We start from the raw sequence: 11288 nt of genomic DNA, 5'->3' as shown, positions 1-11288 counted from the left end.
TCGAAAATAGTCCTAAAAAAGTCCTAGATTTGTATGTCGGAAAAAGTCATAGTATAGTTTGTCGGAAAAAGTCATAGTATAGTATGTCAAAAAGTAATAGTATAGTATGTCAAAAAGTCATTAAAAAAGGTCATAGTGTAGTATATTGAAAAAAGTCATAGTATAGTATAAGGTATATGTAGAAAAAGTCTTAAAAAGTCATAGTATAGTATAGTATGTTGAAAAAAATCTTGAAAAAAGTGATAGTATAGTATGTTGAAAAAAAGTCATAGTATGTCAAAAAAAAGTGATAGTATAGTATGTCGAAAAAGGTCATAGTGTAGTATATTGAAAAACGTCATAGTATAGTATGTTGAAAAAACTCATAGTATAGTATGTCAAAAGTCATACAGATATGTCGGAAATAGTCCTAAAAAAGTCCTAGATTTGTATGTCGGAAAAAGTCATATTATAGTTTGTCGGAAAAAGTCATAGTATAGTTTGTCAAAAAAGTCATAGTATGTCAAAAAGTCATTAAAAAGGTCATAGTGTAGTATATTGAAAAAAGTCATAGTATAGTATGACAAAAAGTCATAGTTATAGTGTGTTGAAAAAAGTCTTGAAAAAGTCATAGTATAGTATGTTGAAAAAAAGTCCTAGATTTGTATATCGAAAAAAAGTCATAGTATAGTATGTCGAAAAAGGTCATAGTGTAGTATATTAAAAAAAGTCATAGTATAGTATGTCGAAAAAAGTCATAGTATAGTATGTCAAAAGTCATACTATAGTATGTCGAAAATAGTCCTAAAAAAGTCCTAGATTTGTATGTCGGAAAAAGTCATAGTATAGTTTGTCGGAAAAAGTCATAGTATAGTATGTCAAAAAAGTCATAGTATAGTATGTCAAAAAGTCATTAAAAAGGTCATAGTGTAGTATATTGAAAAAACGTCATAGTATAGTATGACAAAAAGTCATAGTATAGTATGTTGAAAAAAGTCTTGAAAAAGTCATAGTATAGTATGTCGAAAAAAGTCCCAGATTTGTATAATCGAAAAAAGTCATAGTATAGTATGTCGAAAAAGGTCATAGTGTAGTATATTAAAAAAAGTCATAGTATATTATGTCGAAAAAAGTCCTAGATTTGTATATCGAAAAAGGTCATAGTGTAGTATATTGAAAAAAGTCATAGTGTAGTATATTGAAAAAAGTCATAGTATAGTATGACAAAAGTAATAGTATGTTGAAAAAAGTCTTGAAAAAGTCATAGTATAGTATGTTGAAAAAAGTCCTAGATTTGTATTTCGAAAAAAAGTTATAGTATAGTATGTCGAGAAAAGTCTTAAAAAAGTCATAGTATAGTATGTCGAAAAAAGTCTTGAAAAAGTGATAGTATAGTATGTTGAAAAAAGTCATAGTATGTCAAAAAAAAGTGATAGTATAGTATGTCGAAAAAGGTCATAGTGTAGTATATTGAAAAACGTCATAGTATAGTATGTTGAAAAAAGTCATAGTATAGTATGTCAAAAGTCATACAGATATGTCGGAAATAGTCCTAAAAAAGTCCTAGATTTGTATGTCGGAAAAAGTCATATTATAGTTTGTCGGAAAAAGTCATAGTATAGTTTGTCAAAAAAGTCATAGTATGTCAAAAAGTCATTAAAAAGGTCATAGTGTAGTATATTGAAAAAAAGTCATAGTATAGTATGACAAAAAGTCATAGTATAGTGTGTTGAAAAAAGTCTTGAAAAAGTCATAGTATAGTATGTTCGGAAAAAAGTCCTAGATTTGTATATCGAAAAAAAGTCATAGTATAGTATGTCGAAAAAGGTCATAGTGTAGTATATTAAAAAAAGTCATAGTATAGTATGTCGAAAAAAGTCATAGTATAGTATGTCAAAAGTCATACTATAGTATGTCGAAAAAAGTCCTAAAAATGTCCTAGATTTGTATGTCAGAAAAAGTCATAATATAGTTTGTCGGAAAAAGTCATAGTATAGTTTGTCGGAAAAAGTCATAGTATAGTATGTCAAAAAAGTAATAGTATAGTATGTTGAAAAATGTCATAGTATAGTATGTCGAAAAACGTCATAGTATAGTATCTCAAAAAGTCATTAAAAAGTCATAGTATAGTATGTCGAAAAAAGTCATAGTATAATATTTCGAAAAAGCTCATAGTGTAGTATATTGAAAAAAGTCATATTATGTTGAAAAAGTCATATGTCGAAAAAAGTGATAGTATAGTATGTCGAAACAAGTGATAGTATAGTATGTCAAAAAGTCATAAAAAGGTGATAGTATAGTATGTCGATAAAAAGTGATAGTATAGTATGTCGAAAAAGTTATAGTATAGTAAGTCAAAAAAAGTCATAGTATGTCGAAAAAGTCATTGTATGTCGAAATAAAGTGATAGTGTAGTATATTGAAAAAAAGTCATAGTATGTCAAAAAAGTCATAGTATAGTATGTCGAAAAAAGTGATAGTATAATATTTTGAAAAAGCTCATAGTGTAGTATATAAAAAAAAGTCATAGTATGTCAAAAAGTCATGGTTATGGTATGTCGAAAAAAGTCTTGAAAACGTGTGAGTACAGTATGTCGGGAAAAGTCATAGTATATGTCAAAAATGTCATAGTATATTATGAGAAAAAACTCATAGTATAGTATCTCAAAAAGTCATTAAAAAGTCATAGTATAGTATGTCGAAAAAACTCATAGTATAATATTTTGAAAAAGCTCATAGGGTAGTATATTGAAAAAAGTCATAGTATGTTGAAAAAGTCATGTCGAAAAAAGTGATAGTATAGTATGTCGAAACAAGTGATAGTATAGTATGTCAAAACGTCATAAAAAAGTGATAGTATAGTATGTCGAAAAAAAGTGATAGTATAGTATGTCGAAAAAAGTCTTAGTATAGTAAGTCAAAAAAGTCATAGTATGTTGAAAAAGTCATTGTATGTCAAAATAAAGTGATAGTGTAGTATATTGAAAAAAAGTCATAGTATGTCAAAAAAGTGATAGTATAGTATGTCGAAAAAAAGTGATAGTATAATATTTTGAAAAAGCTCATAGTGTAGTATATTGGAAAAAAATCATAGTATAGTATGTCAAAAAAGTCAGTTTGTCGAAAAAAGTCTTGAAAAAGTCATAGTATAGTATGTCGAAACAAGTGATAGTTAGTATGTCAAAAAGTCATAAAAAAGTGATAGTATAGTATGTCGAAAAAAGTCATAGTATAGTACTTCAAAACAACGTGATAGTGTAGTATATTGAAAAAAGTCATAGTATAGTATGTTAAAGTCATAGTATAGTATGTCGAAAAAAGTCTTAAACGTGATAGTACAGTATGTCGAAAAAAGTCATAGTATAGTATGTCGAAAAAGATCATAGTATAGGATGTCGAAAGTCATACTATAGTATGTCGAAAATAGTCCTAAAAAAGTCCTAGATTTGTATGTCGGAAAAAATCATAGTATAGTTTGTCAAAAAAGTCATAGTATGTCGAAAAAAGTCTTGAAAAAGTCATAGTATAGTATGTCGAAAAAAGTCTTGAAAAAGTCATAGTTTAGTATGTCGAAAAAAGTCTTGAAAAAACGTCATAGTATAGTATGTGGAAAAACGTCATAGTATAGTATGTCAAAAAGTCATTAAAAATGTCATAGTGTAGTATATTGAAAAAAATTCATAGTATAGTATGACAAAAAGTCATAGTATAGTGTGTTGAAAAAAGTCTTGAAAAAGTCATAGTATAGTATGTTGAAAAAAGTCCTAGATTTGTATATCGAAAAAAAGTCATAGTATAGTATGTCGAAAAAGGTCATAGTGTAGTATATTAAAAAAAGTCATAGTATAGTATGTCGAAAAAAGTCATAGTATAGTATGTCAAAAGTCATACTATAGTATGTCGAAAATAGTCCTAAAAAAGTCCTAGATTTGTATGTCGGAAAAAGTCATAGTATAGTTTGTCGGAAAAAGTCATAGTATAGTATGTCAAAAAAGTCATAGTATAGTATGTCAAAAAGTCATTAAAAAGGTCATAGTGTAGTATATTGAAAAAACGTCATAGTATAGTATGACAAAAAGTCATAGTATAGTATGTTGAAAAAAGTCTTGAAAAAGTCATAGTATAGTATGTCGAAAAAAGTCCCAGATTTGTATATCGAAAAAAAGTCATAGTATAGTATGTCGAAAAAGGTCATAGTGTAGTATATTAAAAAAAGTCATAGTATATTATGTCGAAAAAAGTCCTAGATTTGTATATCGAAAAAGGTCATAGTGTAGTATATTGAAAAAAGTCATAGTGTAGTATATTGAAAAAAGTCATAGTATAGTATGACAAAAGTAATAGTATGTTGAAAAAAGTCTTGAAAAAGTCATAGTATAGTATGTTGAAAAAAGTCCTAGATTTGTATTTCGAAAAAAAGTTATAGTATAGTATGTCGAGAAAAGTCTTAAAAAAGTCATAGTATAGTATGTCGAAAAAAGTCTTGAAAAAGTGATAGTATAGTATGTTGAAAAAAGTCATAGTATGTCAAAAAAAAGTGATAGTATAGTATGTCGAAAAAGGTCATAGTGTAGTATATTGAAAAACGTCATAGTATAGTATGTTGAAAAAAGTCATAGTATAGTATGTCAAAAGTCATACAGATATGTCGGAAATAGTCCTAAAAAAGTCCTAGATTTGTATGTCGGAAAAAGTCATATTATAGTTTGTCGGAAAAAGTCATAGTATAGTTTGTCAAAAAAGTCATAGTATGTCAAAAAGTCATTAAAAAGGTCATAGTGTAGTATATTGAAAAAAAGTCATAGTATAGTATGACAAAAAGTCATAGTATAGTGTGTTGAAAAAAGTCTTGAAAAAGTCATAGTATAGTATGTTGAAAAAAGTCCTAGATTTGTATATCGAAAAAAAGTCATAGTATAGTATGTCGAAAAAGGTCATAGTGTAGTATATTAAAAAAAGTCATAGTATAGTATGTCGAAAAAAGTCATAGTATAGTATGTCAAAAGTCATACTATAGTATGTCGAAAATAGTCCTAAAAAGTCCTAGATTTGTATGTGGGAAAAAGTCATAGTATAGTTTGTCCGGAAAAAGTCATAGTATAGTATGTCAAAAAGTCATAGTATAGTATGTAAAAAGTCATTAAAAAAGTTACATAGTGTAGTATATTGAAAAAGCATCATAGTATATATCGAAAAAAAGGTCATAGTGTAGTATATTGAAAAAAAAGTCATAGTGTAGTATATTGAAAAAAGTCATAGTATAGTATGACAAAAGTAATAGTATGTTGAAAAAAGTCTTGAAAAAGTCATAGTATAGTATGTTGAAAAAAGTCCTAGATTTGTATTTCGAAAAAAAGTTATAGTATAGTATGTCGAGAAAAGTCTTAAAAAAGTCATAGTATAGTATGTCGAAAAAAGTCTTGAAAAAGTGATAGTATAGTATGTTGAAAAAAGTCATAGTATGTCAAAAAAAAGTGATAGTATAGTATGTCGAAAAAGGTCATAGTGTAGTATATTGAAAAACGTCATAGTATAGTATGTTGAAAAAAGTCATAGTATAGTATGTCAAAAGTCATACAGATATGTCGGAAATAGTCCTAAAAAAGTCCTAGATTTGTATGTCGGAAAAAGTCATATTATAGTTTGTCGGAAAAAGTCATAGTATAGTTTGTCAAAAAAGTCATAGTATGTCAAAAAGTCATTAAAAAGGTCATAGTGTAGTATATTGAAAAAAAGTCATAGTATAGTATGACAAAAAGTCATAGTATAGTGTGTTGAAAAAAGTCTTGAAAAAGTCATAGTATAGTATGTCGAAAAAAGTCCTAGATTTGTATATCGAAAAAAAGTCATAGTATAGTATGTGCTCGAAAAAGGTCATAGTGTAGTATATTAAAAAAAGTCATAGTATAGTATGTCGAAAAAAGTCATAGTATAGTATGTCAAAAGTCATACTATGAGAACAAAAAGTCCTAAACATAACCTGATTTGTATCAGAAAAAAGTCATAATATAGTTTGTCGGAAAAAGTCATAGTATAGTTTGTCGGAAAAAGTCATAGTATAGTATGTCAAAAAAGTAATAGTATAGTATGTTGAAAAATGTCATAGTATAGTATGTCGAAAAACGTCATAGTATAGTATCTCAAAAAGTCATTAAAAAGTCATAGTATAGTATGTCGAAAAAAGTCATAGTATAATATTTCGAAAAAGCTCATAGTGTAGTATATTGAAAAAAGTCATATTATGTTGAAAAAGTCATATGTCGAAAAAAGTGATAGTATAGTATGTCGAAACAAGTGATAGTATAGTATGTCAAAAAGTCATAAAAAGTGATAGTATAGTATGTCGATAAAAAGTGATAGTATAGTAAGTCAAAAAAAGTCATAGTATGTCGAAAAAGTCATTGTATGTCGAAATAAAGTGATAGTGTAGTATATTGAAAAAAAGTCATAGTATGTCAAAAAAGTCATAGTATAGTATGTCGAAAAAAGTGATAGTATAATATTTTGAAAAAGCTCATAGTGTAGTATATAAAAAAAAGTCATAGTATGTCAAAAAGTCATAGTATAGTATGTCGAAAAAAGTCTTGAAAACGTGATAGTACAGTATGTCGGAAAAAGTCATAGTATATGTCAAAAATGTCATAGTATAGTATGTCGAAAAAACTCATAGTATAGTATCTCAAAAAGTCATTAAAAAGTCATAGTATAGTATGTCGAAAAAACTCATAGTATAATATTTTGAAAAAGCTCATAGGGTAGTATATTGAAAAAAGTCATAGTATGTTGAAAAAGTCATGTCGAAAAAAGTGATAGTATAGTATGTCGAAACAAGTGATAGTATAGTATGTCAAAACGTCATAAAAAAGTGATAGTATAGTATGTCGAAAAAAAGTGATAGTATAGTATGTCGAAAAAAGTCTTAGTATAGTAAGTCAAAAAAGTCATAGTATGTTGAAAAAGTCATTGTATGTCAAAATAAAGTGATAGTGTAGTATATTGAAAAAAAGTCATAGTATGTCAAAAAAGTGATAGTATAGTATGTCGAAAAAAAGTGATAGTATAATATTTTGAAAAAGCTCATAGTGTAGTATATTGGAAAAAAATCATAGTATAGTATGTCAAAAAAGTCAGTTTGTCGAAAAAAGTCTTGAAAAAGTCATAGTATAGTATGTCGAAACAAGTGATAGTTAGTATGTCAAAAAGATCAAAAAAAGTGATAGTATAGTATGTCGAAAAAGTCATAGTATAGTAACTTCAAAACAACGTGATAGTGTAGTATATTGAAAAAAGTCATAGTATAGTATGTTAAAGTCATAGTATAGTATGTCGAAAAAAGTCTTAAACGTGATAGTACAGTATGTCGAAAAAAGTCATAGTATAGTATGTCGAAAAAGATCATAGTATAGGATGTCGAAAGTCATACTATAGTATGTCGAAAATAGTCCTAAAAAAGTCCTAGATTTGTATGTCGGAAAAAATCATAGTATAGTTTGTCAAAAAAGTCATAGTATGTCGAAAAAAGTCTTGAAAAAGTCATAGTATAGTATGTCGAAAAAAGTCTTGAAAAAGTCATAGTTTAGTATGTCGAAAAAAGTCTTGAAAAAGTCATAGTATAGTATGTGGAAAAACGTCATAGTATAGTATGTCGAAAAAAGTCTTGAAAAAGTCATAGTATAGTATGTCAAAAAGTCATTAAAAATTCATAGTATAGTATGTCGAAAAAGAGTCATAATATAATATTTCAAAAAAGGTCATAGTGTAGTATATTGAAAAAAGTCATAGTATAGTATGTTGAAAAAGGTCCTAGATTTGTATGTCGGAAAAATTCATAGTATAGTTTGTCAAAAATAGTCATAGTATAGTATGTCGAAAAAGTCATAGTATAGTATGTTGAAAAACGTCATAGTATAGTATGTTGAAAAAAGTCATAGTATAGTATGTGGAAAAACGTCATAGTATAGTATGTTGAAAAAAGTCATAGTATAGTATGTCGAAAAAAGTCTTGAAAAAGTCATAGTATAGTATGTGGAAAAACGTCATAGTATAGTATGTCGAAAAAAGTCATAGTATAGTATCTCGAAAAAAGTCTTGAAAAAGTCATAGTATAGTATGTCAAAAAGTCATTAAAAATTCATAGTATAGTATGTCGAAAAAAAGTCATAATATAATATTTCAAAAAAAGTCATAGTATAGTATGTCAAAAAAAGTCCTAAAAAAGTCCTAGATTTGTATATCGGAAAAAGTCATCGTATAGTATGTCAAAAAGTCATTAAAAATTCATAGTATATCGAAAAAAAGTCATAATATAATATTTCAAAAAAGGTCATAGTGTAGTATATTGAAAAAAGTTATAGTATAGTATGTCGAAAAAAGTCCTAAAAAAGTCCTAGATTTGTATGTCGGAAAAAGTCATAGTATAGTTTGTCAAAAATAGTCATAGTATAGTATTTCAAAAAAGTCATAGTATAGTATGTTGAAAAAAGTCATAGTACAGTATGTCGAAAAAAGTCTTGAAAAAGTCATAGTACAGTATGTTGAAAAAAGTCATAGTATAGTATGTCGAAAAAAGTCATATATGGAAATAAAGTGATAGTATGTCAAAAAAAGTCATAGTTTAGTATGTCAAAAAAAGTCATAGTATTGTATGTCTTGAAAAAGTGATAGTGTAGTATGTTGAAGAAAAGTCATATTATAGTAAGTCAAAAAATAATTAAAGTCATAGTATAGTATGTGGAAAATACTCAGTATCGTATGTCGAAAAAAAAGGCTTAGTATAGTATATTGAAAAATTTCATAGTATAGTATGTCGGAAAAAGTCATTCAATCAAGAGAGACCTCGTTGCAGATATGCAAATATTTGCATAATATGAAATGTACAGACACTGGTGATGGTGGAGAAGGAACCCGGAGACCGAACTAAGGAGCCATCTGCCGGAAGGGACTCAGGATACCGTGGTTGATGATGACCAGAGGTGGAAGGGGAGGAGGAGGGTTGCACGTTTGCCTGAATAGACAGCTAATAGCAGGTAGAGAAGACATTTAATGCAGGATGTCATGCTATGATTGGATCATGAATTTCGTGGCCACTTCTGGTTGGTTTACTTAAAAGTGAACGCCTCTTAACAGCTGATTAGTTTTAGGAAGAAATAGTGGTGATTGAAGCCTTTTAGAAGTCTTCCTGAAAGAATTTGTGCTGAGCTTCATTAGTATAGTAAGTAAAAAAATCTCATAGTATGTCGAAAAAATGTGCTAGTATACTATGTTGAAAAAAAGTCATAGTATGTAGAAAAGTCATAAAAAAAGTCATAGTATGTTGAAAAAAGTCATAGTATATCTAAAAAACACATAGTATATGTCCAAAAAACGTCATAAAAAAGTCATAGTATAGTATGTCAAAAAAGTCATAGTATGTCCAAAAAAGTCATAGTATAGTATGTTGAAAAAAGTCATAGTATAGTATGTGTACATGAAGTGATTGTGTAGTATGTCGAAAAAAAGTCATGAAAAAGTGAAAAAACACATAGTATACTATATCTAAGAAAATCATAGTATAGTATATCGAAAAAGGTCATAGTATAGTATGTCAAAATAAAGTGATAGTGTAGTAAGTTGAAGTAAAGTTATAGTATGTCAAGTCAAGAAAGTCCTATTATAGTAAGTCGAAAACACTCATAGTATGTCGAAAAAAAGTGATAGTATGTCGGAAAAAGTCATAATATGTTGAGAAATGTCATAGTATAGTATGTTGAAATAAAGTGATAGTGTAGTATATTGAAAAAAAGTCATAGTATAGTATGTCAAAAGTCATAAAAAAGTGATAATATAGTATGTCCAAAAAAGCCATAGTGTAGTATGTCAACAAAAGTCACAGTATAGTACATTTGAATAAAGTCATAGTATAGTATGTCAAAAAAAGTCATAAAAGTTATAGTATGTGGAAAAATGTCATAAAGTCATAGTATAGTATGTCGAAAAGTCATGGTATAGTATGTCCAAAAAAAGTCATAAAAAAGTCATAGTAGTATGTCAAAAAAAGACATAGTATGTTGAAAAGTCATAAAAAAAGGCATAGTATATGGAAAAAAGTCTTAGTAAGTCAGGTACTGTTTGAGAACCTTACCGGTTTGGAGTGTCAACCCCAGCGCTGCGTTTGTGTTTTGAAACAACAGATTCTGTAGTCATTTTTACAGATGCTTTCCTTTGTATTTGGCTGGTATGAGGAGTATGTGGCCTCATATTAACAGCTAAGCTCCTGAATCACAGCATATCTTGTTTGTCCATAATGTCTGTTGGTGGATTTGTGTACAGCCTTAGCACCCTTTCACACTAACACAGTTCCATTTTCTCTGCGGAGCAGCTTTACTAATTAGAATGATTGTTACCCAGTTTAATTGGCTCTGTCAGCAGCAGTCTCATGAGTCACAGGAGGTAATTGCATATGAGAGAGAAAGAGAGTTGTTGATGAACCCTCACAAAACTTACTGAAATCCTGTGCTCCACAGGCAGAATAATGGTTTTCCTATCTTTTTTCAATTACAGAAACTGATTGGGGACGGTAAAAAGGAATTAGTGCAAAGTCCAAAAAGATGTTTATTGCAGGAAAGTCTTAAAAAGGCAATAGGTTTTTAGACTCCACAGGGATTTTTTTTAATCATTCCAACCAGCTGTATACATGGAGTGTGTTTTCATATTTATTATCTTTTTAATAATATATTTAAATTTATCTCAAAAACTAAAGATCCATGTAGTACATTTCAAAATGAAGGATAATAATCTGCTGTGATACATTTCGAATTCATTTGACAGGTCTTTTGATACATGGACTAACACTAGACACCTATATATTTTACTCATGAGCTGAAAAACAAAACAGATTGTCAATGATCTTTAAGGCAAACTTTTTTCAAATTAAGCTTTCCTTGTATTAAAGGAGAACTTCTTTTACACATCAAGATTGGTTTGCTAGTCATGGAAAAAACTGAACACTGAATTATAGTGGTATAGAGTACATATACTCAACTACTGGGGAATTTCTATATTTTTCAACCTATTTCAACTATTTTTCACATGCATTTGTGTCTAAGGGACAAATGTGAACAAATATCTTTTGAAACTAGTCCAGTATTTAGTGAGAAATGCAATAACTGGCAGCCACGAAGTAGGCTGCAATATAATCCTATAGGGAAAATGCGGACCGTCAATGTACGTCCACTTAAACTGCTTGTTTTATCTGCACAATTATGGAATCTTGGCCCAATAATGCCAAAAAGAATTTACCTACCACAGCTTTAAGTAAAAGTTGTAATACC

This window comes from Perca fluviatilis, chromosome 15 (genome assembly GCF_010015445.1).
Source record: "Perca fluviatilis chromosome 15, GENO_Pfluv_1.0, whole genome shotgun sequence".
Taxonomy (NCBI): Eukaryota; Metazoa; Chordata; class Actinopteri; order Perciformes; family Percidae; genus Perca; species Perca fluviatilis.
The sequence above is the reverse complement of the archived record's forward strand: the minus strand, read 5'-3'. Positions refer to the sequence as shown.